Below are 13,654 nucleotides of genomic sequence, written 5' to 3' on the forward strand. Positions count from 1 at the left end.
GTGTCTGAATGAAGTGAGGGACATTTTAAGGAAAGTTAACATGCAAAGCACTTTTTCGATTTGAAAAACCAGACAGTGTTATTGGCTTTGCATTTATGTCCTGACTTCAGTTTTTGGCAGGCTGCTGTCACAGACTTTCCATTGTAATCATATTGACCAATGAAGAAATCAGTTTTTTTATTTCAACATCATAATGGTTATTTTTTCCAGGATAGTGAAAATTAAAAAATGGAACAGACTTTCAAAGTAAAGCTTGTGATTTATGGTTGTGCTTTATCGAGCAGGAGCGTTATATCAGGCGATGTTAGTCTATCGCAAATATACGGTATAAGTTAGAGATGGGATGATATAGGATTCATAGGACTCACAATAACTTGATTGTGGTGAATTTTCGCCATCGACATAATCGTGAATCTGCTGCTTTCAGTGACGCACATAGCAACGCCTCTTCCACTGCCTTGTGTCAAGTATAAATTTGGCTTAACATCTCAGGTTTCTCTTTCCTGCACTGTGCATATTCCTCCTATCTATTCGTCGATACAGTTGAATTAAATTCGTCCTTAGCCACAAGAACATTTCACAATACAATTCGCATCCTCCCCCAAATCCACCAAAATAGAAAGTACAAGCAGATCATAGGCCAGTTTCCATCGCATGCTGCTGCCATGCTCCCAATCTACTGTATTACTCACATCCCTGTCGGCAACGTGGATCTTCACATCTCATCGACACCCTCCGCATCGCAATTTACACATCAAATCCCACACTGTACTTTTCAAAAATCAAAACATGCTCGTGCATGCCTTCGAACACACAGCGTGGACATCTGAGGACTCAATTTCAGGTTGCACTGATTGACCAGTTCTGTTTTCCAGTTAGAGGAAAATATTTTTCTTAACTTGTGTATATGTGGCTCTTGTTGGAACGATTGCTTCATTATCACACCTCCCGCAACAATCACGTCTTCCTTTCACTCTTGTCTGGCCTCTCACCTGTTTGTGTTACGTTTACAATCTCAAAGTATCTCAATGCGTTGCAGCTTCTCTCGCTCTCTCTTTCATGCTACGTATATAACTCCCTCCTTATGCAACGTCTGCTGAATCACATTTTAAACAGAAGTCTAAAGGCAAACAAATACTTTCTTTTCTTTTGACTGACACATACCGTCCTTTTAAAATCGGCTTTTATCAAATAAAATCTTGTCCGTCGGCAGCAATGCAACTTTGCAAAATGAATTACAAGGCCAATAGATAAATGTAATCGAAGTCAATGTGAGGAAACGTTTCCTTGTATAATGGGATTGTAGTTGTGGTTTAAAGGCACTTGTTTGTTTAGAGGTGTATACGTTTGTCTTTTACCACGTGAGAAATCACAGTGGATAAATAGATACAGGCCGCCTCCGGGGCTCAGAAGAAAATCCCTGACTTTGACTTCTCGGTGTGTGTGTGTGTGTGTGTGTGTGTGTGTGTGTATGTGTGGGTGGGTTTCTCCTACATGAAACTTCAGCTGTGGGAGTGTTCAGATCTCAAACAAAAGTTTCTTTGAATCCCGAGTCGTCTCACTCTTCACTCTCTTACGACTCCACATGATCTCACTTTCACCGCTGAAATCTGGTCGGACCGGGTTCAAAACACAGAACATGTTGTGTTGTTGCCGATAGACATATGAAAATGATATACAAGAATATAATTTCTTCAGCATCGTGGACGATATTTTTATGGTGTATATTAGAGACCAGAAAAGCGAGAGGAAAACCTGCCCCAGTGAACCAATCTGTGTTGGCTTTGGAGCTGATAAACAAATTGAGGCACTGATGGAGTTAGTATATTACATTATTGGGAGCTGGCTTTTAGTACAACCTTTACTGATTGCTTTGTTTGGCCTCTTGCCCAAAAGGAGAAATTGAGAGGGATAATCGAGCACTACTGCCAAATGTTTAACCGTTGATAAGTGTTAGTTGGTTTAATAGCTTCATTTATCTCTTGTTTAATTACTGACACCATTTGAGAAGATACAGTCAAGGTGCTTCTCCGGCTTTGTTTCCATTTGCTCTTAAAACTTTTAACTTTTTGAGGTGAACCATCAATTTTCTTTTTCCATAAAAATAATGGATGAAACTGAATTGCAGGTACAGGGACAGTTTCCTTACTTCCGAGCAGTAATTATATTTGCATTTTGTGCATTTCATAGAAGCAAGTCAGTTAACGCTCTGCTCATGCTTTAGAAATGTTGATCCTGGTACAAAAGGTTCATCGAGTTAGATTCACAGTAGATGGAGTTAAAATAGCCCCAGTTCATTCATTTGAGTCACAGCACTATAAGCACCGTTTCCATGAAGGTTGTTACAACCCCAGAATCCTAAAAAGACTTCTCCAATCATCTGGACGAAAACATAAATTCTCTTCTCTGGACAAATATTTCTATTTAATTTACTTAAAACACGGTTTCCCCAGCTGTATTTCCTTTCCTTATGTCCTTGCTCCTATTGTAAAACACATGCAAAATATAACTTATTATTTTTGGATGAAGATATTTGAAATAAATATCAAAATAGCAGCATGATGGCATAACTGTTTGGATTGGGAAAAAGAGACATAACTTGGGAATTGGGTTGAAACTATTTTGATTGTCTAAATCAAGAATAACTGAATGCTTACTTTTTGAAGTGGGGTTGCCAGGAAAGGAGGTGCTGCAGCACCATTTGCACTATTCTTCCCAACACGATTCCCTCAAAGTCTGCAAACCATGTCTTCTCCGGCGTTTGTCGACTTGTAGCCCATGAAGTCGGGTGCCTTCTCGCTCGTTTCAGGAACAGCTCTTTCTCCTGTATTTTTATGTTCGGCTCTGATGTCGATCAGTTCTCACCACTGGCTTCGGATCTGTTCACTGTGGAGAAAGAGAGCGACAGAAAGATCATCAAGGGAGCACCGTTGACCATCATTGCCAATCAGAGGTGTCAAGATGTTACATTTTTCTGATGAAACTGTAATGGTATCAAAGATCGTTGTGCATGAGTGTCATGCGTGTTGTTACTGTATGTCCTTCTGTTTACAGTATTCCGGTTCATTACTTTTCAGGATCTACTCTTGGTTAGAGGATTTAGTGATTTAGATTTCATTTTCAAAACTTTCATTACATTTTTTTTAAATAAATCAGATGTGCATTTGGGACTCAATTTAATCAAAAACCCTCTAAAAAGTAAAAAGAAAATGGACTAAACTTGCTGTTTACGTGGCTTTAATGCCAATTATAGAAGTATAAAGTCAGAAAACTTTAAAAAGTCATTACTTATCCCTTGATTTTCCATCAGATTTAATGCTGTGCTCGATGATTGCACCACCAGGTTAGTCCTACGGTTGTTTTATAAACTAAGTTCAAAGAAAGGGTTAAAAGAATGATATAAATCTCAGCTAAAAATATGTAGACATGAAAGATTTCCATCAAAGCCACCTTATCCCAGACGAGGCCTTGAAACTCTGCCAGCAGCCCCCCCCCCCCCCCCCCACCCTGATCTCTTCGTCTTCTTCCCTCACATCGACGCGGATCGGGTCTCTTTCTCACAGCTAACATTCACTGCTTTGTGACACGAGACAGCGTGCCATCTTCCTTCCAGTCAGTTCAACTTACTCCTCTTGTCATGAAAACAAACCTCATCTGATCACAGATCTGAAACTACTGAGCAGTATTGCTGCTTTAATATTTATTCTTCTAAAATTCTTGAACGTGCTGCTGCCTTCCAATGAGCTCTTTAACAATCTTTTCCAACAAAAAAACTTTCGAGGGCACCTGTTGGATAATAGGTATCCGCGACAGCTATTCATGAAGGTCAGGTTTCAAAAGACTGTCGGGGCCCCTGCTGCGCTCCTGACCGATGTGGCACCAGGAAAAGTATACCGAATTAGCTTTTACCTGTTCCTGTTGGCAACGTTCCCATGGGTGTACTGACAGCTATCGCTGGATTACTTTGATACACAAGACAACCTAAAAACGTGATGATTCTCAGGCAAGTTCTGAAGTTATAAGGGGCATCTTTTTTTTAAGTATGATTTCTAAGTAGATTTATGCGAGATCATGATATCCTCTGGAAGTGTAAGGCACCGAATCTAGAAATGTTTGCAGCATGTTGGTGTGTATGTGAGTGTTCAAATATAATGAGTGCAATTTTTGACACTAATTGAGATCGGGTGCTTCAACTGTTGATTGGGCCAAATCGGCAGGCCAAACTACAATAACTAACTTCCCCATTTTTTATAGAACACCTGTACCTGCACCTGTGCCTGTCACCTCAAGCAGCATCTTCACCTCATGACACTCTCTCCCCAATATCTCCCACTCCCCCGGGGGACTTCATCTCAGAACACCTCTGAGATGAATACTTAACACAGATATTAATAAGAATCTGCACTCGGAGTTGATGTAATCTTGCCACTAAACTGGAAGTGAAACAACTGCAACAGCTGCCACATGTTGGGCAGACAGTGCACCTCGCCTATGATTTAATTCCAGTATACCATCAGTTATACGGTTGGGTTATGATTAAACAATCCTCCATGCGTGGTGTCATACTGAGTTTAATCAAACTGACACACTGGGACAATAGGGCCTGGTAAGCATGGTACTTATGTTAAACTTGTATATCAGAGAAGAGAGCAACTGTGTACACCTGTGACAGATAGAAACAAACACATGTGAGGACAGCAACAGTTTTATTATCAGAATAATTGTCGCGTGGCCATAGGAGGAGCACCTTCATTGCCGCTCAAGAAACACAGAGGCATATTGTGGGAAGAGACAGCAGAAGCAGTAGGTATCACAAAAAGGCTCGGCGTCTTCCTCTCCAGGGAGGTCCATCAGGGCCAAACTGTCTTCTTTTCTACACCAAACCCCTCGGCACTGTCACCACGTCCCATAATTCCTCCCGTCATTGCCATGACACTTAACTGACCTTTTGATTCCCAGCTCTGACACACAGGTTGGATTGCATATCTCCAATTTCTAGCTGATATCTCCAATTGGATTCCTGCCAAACACCTCCCGACTGACCTTGACAAGACTGAGCCGCTGTTCCCCTCTCAGAAATCCAGCCCTTAACAAGAGCCGTCAATCACAGTGACGACCCGCACAGTCGCTCCCTTCCCAGACTGACGTTTAGTTTGATCTTAGACAACCAACTGCTCTTGTAGATACGCTGCGTGCAAAATCTGCTGACTCAGACGCAGTCGTTCGTACAAACGCTCTTCGTCTCCCATCTGGACCGCCGCAGCTCCGATCCGCCTGAGCAACCTTTCAAATAATTGCAACGAGACAGTTGTCGGACTAAACTTCACAATGGACTTGGGCTTGTTTCCCATTGCTGTAAAGAAAAAGTGGTGATATAGTGCATGCAGGTGTGATTTGAGATACTTTCACTACATTACCCATCTCAAACTTTGAAGCTTTGGATTTATATATCTCAAATAACGAATCAAAAGCTAATTTCTTAAGTGCAATTTAAGGGCATCTGTGTACAATTACAAGTATTTCCATGCCAGTGTATCCTCCCTTTTGTGCTTTAACTCTATATTTAACTGGATAGTTGAGAGAAAAATACAATGGAATAGTTCAATATTTTGGGAAATACGTTTATTTGCTTTCCCTAAGAACTAGGGCGTGGGATAAGAGAGAGAGATAATATCAATTCTACTCTCATGTCTCCGGGTTAAGTACAGCGCTGGAACATGATGTGTATAGTTTAGCTTAGCATGAAGCATGAAAACTTGAAGCAGGGGGAAACTAAGCCTGGCTCTGCTGAGTTAAATACACATGTACCAATACTTCTGTAACTGTCATATTAACATGATGTATCTTGTTTGTTTAACCCGTGCATTAACAGAAATGTAAACGGACAATTCATGATTTTAAGGAGTAGGCTTTGGAGCCATTTGTTGGAGCTTGACTAAACATGTCCAGACTTATTGTACTGGAATTTGTGCAACCTGCAGAAACACAATCATTCAACACGTTGTAAAACTACTGAAAACACGACAATATACTGTACTACTATACACTATACGGCACATACTGCTGTATCGTACGCTGTAGCAGGCTCTGGGAAACCCACTCCTGTACGTGTCGTCATCTGACACAATGTTAAAACAAAAAGGCTTTTTTAAGGGTACGGCTCAAACGTGCCTTCTTTTTCCTCTAAATTTCTGCCCTTACATCTTGTCAAACACATACATCCCTATTCAAATAATTATTTCCCTGCAAAGTAAAGCATAGATTCAACCTGCTAGTTGCTCTTTCACACACAACATCGAATTGATATCAATCTCTCCTCAGCTTACTCCCAGGAAGCAAGCATACCAGCATATTTCCCAAAACATTAACTGTTCATTAAAATTCATAATCTGCACGTCATGCCTCAAAAACACCTGATGACTAATCACGTATAGTGATCATTTTTGCCTCCATATCAGGAGTCCGTGTTGAGGATCAGGCTTCCCTGCATATCTCGGTTGCTATAGTGAACCCTTTGGTTATTGTTTCTGTGGGCATAAATAAGGAATCAAGTGTGTGTGTGTGTGCGTGTGTTTTAAATTGTTTATACCTCGCTGTGATTTAATAGTGATAGACAGCAAAGGTGCAGAACCTGCAACTGAAATGATTTGACACACACACTCACACTCACACACTACTCTGACACACAGATACCCTGCGATGTGATCAGACTTTCAATGCAGCAGCACATAATGTCTATTCACTGACAGGGAGGTGGCTGAGGGCAGCGTAGACTGGGATGACAAAGATGACGGATAATTGAGACAGAGCCGACTAAGTGAGACGATTTGACATGAGCGGTTAGCTCGGACCTTTCGTTATCATTGTCCCGAACATGTACTCGCTCTTTCCCATTCAGTGCTTTGCTGTTTCACTTGTCCCTCTCGAGGCCCATCGCAATGACAACCGAAAGAGCGTTTCTCTCTTCCCTCGTTAACCGAGGAGTGCATCAGTCCTAATAAGAAAGCTTTTACACGCTTAATTAAGAGATACTGTAATGCAGTATGTAATGCTCAATTTACTCATCTCATTCTCCCTATCGTCTTCTTTAATTTCATTCAGCATTAATCCGTCGGACTCTCTTTTTCCCCCCATTATGTGGACTCTTCTACATCTTCGCTGTGCTTATGTCCAATTTGCTCGTGCCGGCTCCATTTTGAGCCTTTCCAATACCCTCCTCTTCCACCGCGCGGCCCGATCGTCCATTTCTTTTAATTCTCAGCCTTGATGTTGTTAACTCGGGGGAGAGGGAGACAAGGGATAGGAAGAAGAAAAAAAAACAGACAAAAGGAGAAGAAATGAGCTGGTTGGGAAAGATATTAAGATGATAAAATGCTGGAAATAGGGGGCAGCATTCGCCACAACAGAAATATTGGCAGGGGCTGAGCTGCAAGGACCTGCCAGTGAAACTAATGTAAACATGGAGGGACTACAGAGTGGAGAGGAAAAGAGGGGCTGTGAAAATAGAGAGATGGTGTTGAAGTGAAAGCGGATGAGTAAATAGACCAACCCAACTTTAAGGACGAAGAGGGAAAGAAGAAGAGGCGGTGATAGAAACAAACACAGCGGACACCAGTGAGGTGGAGCGAGCTGAGGCGGCCGTTTTAAAAGGTCCACACGTTTGAACATTAATTAAAAGTTATCCACTGATGAATTGCCCCGTGATGAATTGTTTCCCTTACCATAAGAACGATGCACCCCAGAGGGATAGCGGCAGGCCACTAAATCTGTCATCCATGTTTTTCATGCTCTCTGCTTTTGACAGTAATGAGCCAGGCCAGTATGATTGGCTGCTCAGCGGCTGATTAAAAGTAGTTTCGTCTGATACATGGATTTACTTTGACATTTCCTACGCAGGAAACATAATGGCTTCATAACAGTGGTGAAAGCAATAATTATTTTCATTTTGCAATTCCTCTCTCAGTTGTTGTTTTGATTCATAAAGGAATCGTTTTTTCAAATGTTAACGAATTGTGAGAAATGCCCTTCACAGGTTCTAGAGTCAATATTTTATATTAGGAAGGACAATATGAGAGCAATGTGACAATGTTGTTGTGATAAACCTACAGAAAATGACGCTCTCAACTCAAGTGAGCATGTAGAGAATGTGAGAGAGACTTATTATGGTGGGTGGGACGGGAGGTCGAACTAATTGGATTTGGAAACAGGAGGCTGGTGTTTGACACCGATGTCCCAAAGTCTTGTTTTATCATTTTTGAAGCAACACTAATGACGTGTTTTCCTGTTACGTTGTTTTCTTACTTAAAGTAACTATTTTAAGCCCAACCGTGATGTTTTTTCTCCACCTAGATAAGTGGTTTTGTTGACTAAACCTAACCGTGACCATTTCACAGTGACGGCGTGGCGTTAAATGACATACAAAAACTGGCATAAAATGCCAGGCGAAAAAGCCTAAAATGCGTAATAACGACGCACAGAAGTGCTGTGCTATTTGTACACCTTCCGGTGAGATCAGGTTGATCATTGCCTGCAGCTCCTCTCGGCGTAACAGAACTTTAAAGTGAGTTTCAGCTCATTGTCCAGCTGTCCGGCCCACATCATCACCGCTTTGGTTCACTCTCACCGCTCTCGTAGTGTCGTTTTTGGCAGCAGCAGGCTGATGCTTTCAGAGAAAGTGCTCTAATAAACCCACCGTGCACTACCTGCCCAGCGCCAAACAGCAGACAGACTAAGTTAGGGACTTAGTCTGAACACAGTGGAGCATTTAGCAGCTAAAGAGACTTCCCTCGCGTTGGTAGAGACCAAAACCAGAGCTAAAAGAGGGAGAATAGTGGACTAACATTTGCCAGTTGGATGTGAAACACAACTTAAAATCAATAATACTGATCCGACTAACATATTTATATATATATATAGTATCATATTTAGTGATTTTTGAGAACTGGAGCCAGTGAAACTTTGGCTTTATTACTTATGACTGTCAATGATTAATTGGCTATCTTAATTGTTTCAGATGAATCTTCTGTCAACTGACTCATCTGCAACAATTGACAAATTGATCAATAAATCCATAAAAAAAACGACAGAGCAACTATTTTCATAATAGAAGAATCATTTTAAGATTCTTTACTTTGTGAAAAATGAAAAACAGTCCCTGGTTTCAGCTTCTCGTCTGTAAAGATTCGATAATTTTATGTAATGTTTATGTGTCCGTATCTTAGCAAACAGGAAGCTCAATATCTTTGGGTTTTGGACTATTGGTTGGACAATACAAGACATGGGAAGATGACTCATGTTACAAATTGTAACAGACATTTTTTCTGACGTTTCTACAAAACGATTAACCGTGAAAATATTTGTATTGATTAATCAATACATTTCATTTGACCATTTGGAGCGTAACAGTGTGCCAGCCTCCTTTGTGCCCTTCAGTTGACCTGAGTATTTTTGTCTGGATGTGTGCACATCTGGTCCGTCTTCTTAGGATAAACAACCCTTAGTTGCAGCCCTACAAATAGACTAATCAATGAATCGACGATTTGTTTCAGCACTTCTTCATAAAGGCTTCTCTGGAGACACAGATCTCCTGAGAAGCCTTTTTCCCCCGAACATGCATTTAAAGCGAATTCACAGAATAAATCAAACTGCATTGACAGTCCTACTATAAAACACCTTGTCATGCAAACGGGGGATTTGCATCTCACCATTCATGAATTCAAATATACCTCTCCATAGCAGGACACTCAGAAATGCACAAGGCAGAACAATCGTGCATGTTGCGAACATGCACAAGTGAGCCGCATTTAGGCTGTTATATGACGCGAAGTGGGAGACAAATTGCAGAGTTGCAGAGCGAAATGGTTCATGGCCTTGGCTGAGTCTGATAAATTCTGCCCGCTGAGCTCCACTAATCACTGCAGCCTGTCACAGACACGCCCCTCTTCCCCGGAGAGCCGACGATCACGCTCCTGATCTCGGGGCTGCCACTGGCCAACCCCATATAACACACACTTACGGACACACCCGTGCAGCCCCCTCCACGCACTCAGACGTGCGCTGTTTATGCATGGATAACACTGATTGTAAAACAGATCACAATCAAAATACAGTGCTAGTTTCCTCCGCTTCTCTCCCTGGTAACACAAAAAGAAAATGCACCCGTGTGGTTTTTTTGTGACTCGCATGAAGCCAGAAACTGCATACGACAGCACAAACATTTCCATACCTATCATTCTTAATTGTTTCTTTGTTCCACCCCTATCTCACACACACACACACACACACACACACACACACACACACACACACATACACACACACACACACACACATAAACACACTCTGCGTTTGTGAGCTGTATAAGTTTAATTGATGCAATGACTGGAAATAAACAGGCAATTTAAGTGCTGGACACCTCACTGCTCTCTCTCACCTCTAGATCCTCTTTGTCCCCTCACACACACACACACACATGCACACACACACACATACACACACCCTATCATTGTGTACCGTCTCGCAATCAAACAAGCTGGAATAAGGGACAAGGTCAACATGCTGGAGGGAAATAAAACGTGGGAGATGGAGAGGAAATTAGGCAGGATAAGAATAGAGAGGGACAGAGGGCATGCAGAAAAACAAAGAGCAATCCCGCAGATGACTCATGTCTGGATGGCCTGTTTATTAATGACAAATTTACAGCCCCACGAGAGAGAGAGAGAGAGAGAGAGAGAGAGAGAGTGAGAGAGAGAGCAACAGAGCACGTTATCCACGACTAAACTGCAATTTCTTTTCTCCATTTTTGCCGCTTTGACCACTACGGCCTGCAGCTCACAGGAGCTGCAGGCCAGTGAGCGCATTTGCCTCCTTAAACGTTTCCTCTGAAAAGTCTTCCCTGTTTGCGTGATGGGTCGCCCTCACCCGACCACGGACAGTGTTCCAAACCTCTCCTGCCTGCAGCAAGCTCGGACCAAAAAAAGACAGAAATAGCCCGAGCTGATCCGACCGGCCACGTCAATGTGACCAGGCTGCAGCACAGAACCTCACTTTATCTTTTGACCATTCCAAAGGTCCCTCGTGTTGTGTATTGTGTGCATCTACATCCCGACCCATGATAGCACTAATTGCTAAAAAGCTACACATCAAAAATGTGTCCTTGTTGTCTTGTTCTGCATGTGTATGTGACTGCATTAATTTGAGCCCACTTGGTCCCGTGAGCATCAGTTGGGAACAGTCATGCTGCATGAATATTAAGAGGTTGCAGCCAATCGTGTATGCTACACAGTTCATAATAAACAAGGTCTGAGAATTTAATGCGTTTGCATGTTGACATATCCCTAGGGCTGCCATACTGTCTGTACATGAGGTTTTAGGGAATAAGAGTCAGGCGTCAAATGATTTGAGGACTTGACAAATGGAGAGCGGTAGAGACACAAGCAAAAGAACTTGAGGAATGGTTTCCATCATTTTCTTGAGTCTTCCGCTATTGTTATAGAGTATCCTCAGGTCACCCTGGGGTCCCAGGTCATCAACAGCTGTATGTGTGCCTATGCAGGCAGCAATATCAATTAAATAAAAAATTAAAAAAACAACATTTTGAAAATAAAACGTATTAGTTTGTTCCATTTGAATGGTAGGATTTGTACTATACAGAGTGAGCTCTTGAACGGGTCCATGTCGTTTTTATCTCCATTATTACCCCCGTTGACCTCCTGATGACCATCATTAGGTTTCTGGAGAAAAAAAAAAAAAAAGCTGTGTGTGTGAGAACACCATCTCTCGTGACCTTTGACCTCAACACTGCTGCTCAGCCATATTTTTTAGGACTGATGACATTTGCTCTTCCGCTGAGGAAAGCACAGTTGTCATCTTTCAAACAGCATGCCCTTGACTCCTCCAGAGCACCTCAACCTTGACTTGTGTCCGAACATCACATTGACAGCGTTTTGCAGAACTAAATAAACGTCCAATTCCCTCACAAGAATGATGGCTTGATATAGGTCAAATATACTGTAACAGTATTACCTGTAGGGACATTTCTACTGCAGACTCCTTTTGTGCATGTCAACCTCAGTCTCTGTTGGATGTGAGTTAGTCTTGTATTTACTGTAATACAGCTAACACATTTCACATGACCAATCAGTGCTGAAAATTTTAACTACTGTTGATCGAAATTGAAGCTGTGAGTCTGATAAATAGGTTGCTTTGTCTCTTAAAAGAATGAACGTGCAATAACTGATTTTTTTGGCCTCTTGGGAGCACAAAAACAAGCTGTGAACACAACTCTGAGATGTTATGGAGCAACATTAGCTTTCATTGGAGTCATGTTTCTGTCCACCTGATGAAGTCCAATTTGCACTTTTAACTTTGTTTTAATCTCCACCAACTATTCAGCAAATTATTCTAAATGTTGCTTAATGCTACGCTATATTCAGTTCAGTGATATGGTTTTACTGGCAGGTTCAGGTAGAAGCACAGGTCCAGGTAAATGGGCAAAGTAACAGAATGTTAATGACACATGGCAAGAAAGAGGCATAGGGACTAGGGGAAGTCTGGCAGGGACTGAACGGAACATGGCCGGTATATGTACCGAGAGGCCGATGAAGGAATGAGATGCAGGTGAGCAGGTGGGCGGGGAAAAGGTTAGGTAACTGCGCGGCTGATGAGGGAAGTGGGTACAGGTGTGTAGATGGGCGGGGCAGTCAGGTGATGTAGACAGGAGGGAAGGTCTGAAGGCACCAGGTGGATGGATGTAAAACGGCAACAACAGGGCGTGGGGAGTTAGATACAGTATGTGGCTGCAGAGGAGGGATGGGGAGACAGACAGGGTCACGGTGCAGACTTTTCAAAACAATTAGTACTTAAACTGCATTCCTGTGCAAAAAAAAAAACAGGAACCCATAAAAAAAGAAACTGATGCATTTTGTCTCAACAGTCCGCTCCCCGTCTGTCTGTCCCTTTGATCCAGACTGAAATATCCCTCAACTATTATTACATGACATTTGGTTTAGACATTCATCTCCCCCTGTAATAACTTTTGTTATTACAGAAATTACTGAAATGAGCAAAAACCCTGATATGATCGTATAGAAATTATTTTCATAATATACTGTATTGCTTTTTCTCACTACCCTTTCGTTATTTTTATTACGGTCTTCTTGTCCCTTCACTATGTCCTTCCTCTTCAACCTCTCTCTCCTTCTCTTCGTGTACATGCTCATTCTCCCTTGAAAGGCTTCACTTCTTGATGGCAGCATTATCACCGCAGCCCCCAGATAAAAGCAAACCCCCACTCATACAACAAAGCACGACAACGCACACACGTACTGTACAAACACACACATATATACAAACACACACACACACACACTGTAGGCTCTCTGCAGTGCCTCTACCTCATTGACCACAGCATAACACTTCATTAGCTATATAGAAGATTGTACCGTTCTAAGTGAGATTAGCTTCCTTTGTCTCCTTTTGGCCTCGCTAAAGCTCCCTGCCATAAACCTTCTCTCCAGTCACCGAGCCAATCACCTCAAAGTCAAGAAATTTTATGTTTTCCTGGCATTTTTGTTTTATTATTATTCGCTATTCATTCCTTGCTTCCCAGAGAGAGAGAGAGAGAGAGAGAGAGAGAGAGAGAGAGAGAGAGAGA

The 13,654-nt window shown here is 42.0% G+C and overlaps 1 protein-coding gene across 5 annotated transcripts in view; it reads right to left on the reverse strand.

Moving 5' to 3' along the window:
- Positions 1-13,654, reverse strand: part of flrt1a (fibronectin leucine rich transmembrane protein 1a) — a 36,845-nt gene that overhangs the window by 10,260 nt on the left and 12,931 nt on the right. For all 5 annotated transcript variants that reach the window (XM_031857057.1, XM_031857060.1, XM_031857059.1 and 2 more), the window contains one exon: positions 2,658-2,886. The gene's annotated coding sequence lies outside the window, so the exon portion shown is untranslated. The remainder of the gene's footprint in view (positions 1-2,657; positions 2,887-13,654) is intronic.

The sequence above is a fragment of the Anarrhichthys ocellatus genome, unplaced genomic scaffold, assembly GCF_004355925.1.
Source record: "Anarrhichthys ocellatus isolate YVR2014 unplaced genomic scaffold, GSC_Weel_1.0 scaffold18, whole genome shotgun sequence".
Taxonomy (NCBI): Eukaryota; Metazoa; Chordata; class Actinopteri; order Perciformes; family Anarhichadidae; genus Anarrhichthys; species Anarrhichthys ocellatus.